Source organism: Xenia sp. Carnegie-2017, unplaced genomic scaffold (assembly GCF_021976095.1).
Source record: "Xenia sp. Carnegie-2017 unplaced genomic scaffold, XeniaSp_v1 HiC_scaffold_23, whole genome shotgun sequence".
Taxonomy (NCBI): Eukaryota; Metazoa; Cnidaria; class Anthozoa; order Malacalcyonacea; family Xeniidae; genus Xenia; species Xenia sp. Carnegie-2017.
Genome location: NW_025813486.1, coordinates 4,211,901 through 4,212,480, shown reverse-complemented (window position 1 = coordinate 4,212,480; position 580 = coordinate 4,211,901).

Here is a 580-nt window from a genome sequence, read left to right as displayed (position 1 = left end):
AGATCTTCGACTGAAGCTGAGTATGTTGCACTAAGTTATGCAACACAGGAAATCATATGGTTACGACGTTTACTAGCGGATATTGGAATAAATCAAGATCAACCATCTATACTGAACGAAGATAACCAAGGGCAATTGAACTTTCGAGGAATCCACGATTTCACAATCGCACTAAACATATTGACGTTGCGTATCATTTTGTTAGAGAAAAGGTCAACGATAATTCCATTATTGTTCAATACTGTAGTACAGATCAGATGTTAGCGGATGTTATGACGAAAAGTTTACCAAAGCAAACATTCCAAAACTTTCGAGACATGTTAGGTGTCAAAGAAATTTTAGTTTAAGAATTCGTAATTCTTAAAGAACATTTATAGTGCACATTAAGTGGGAGTGTTAGCAATATGAAGTATTATTGATGATGTAATGTTACACTATAATATTATTGCATGAAGTATTTATGTTATCTTAGCACATGTTATGTTATACGGGAAGCCATGAATTATTTTTTTCTATCAATTACATTTCTATTCTATGTATTCCTGATTTCTGATTGTAATGAATCACTCAAATATCAACA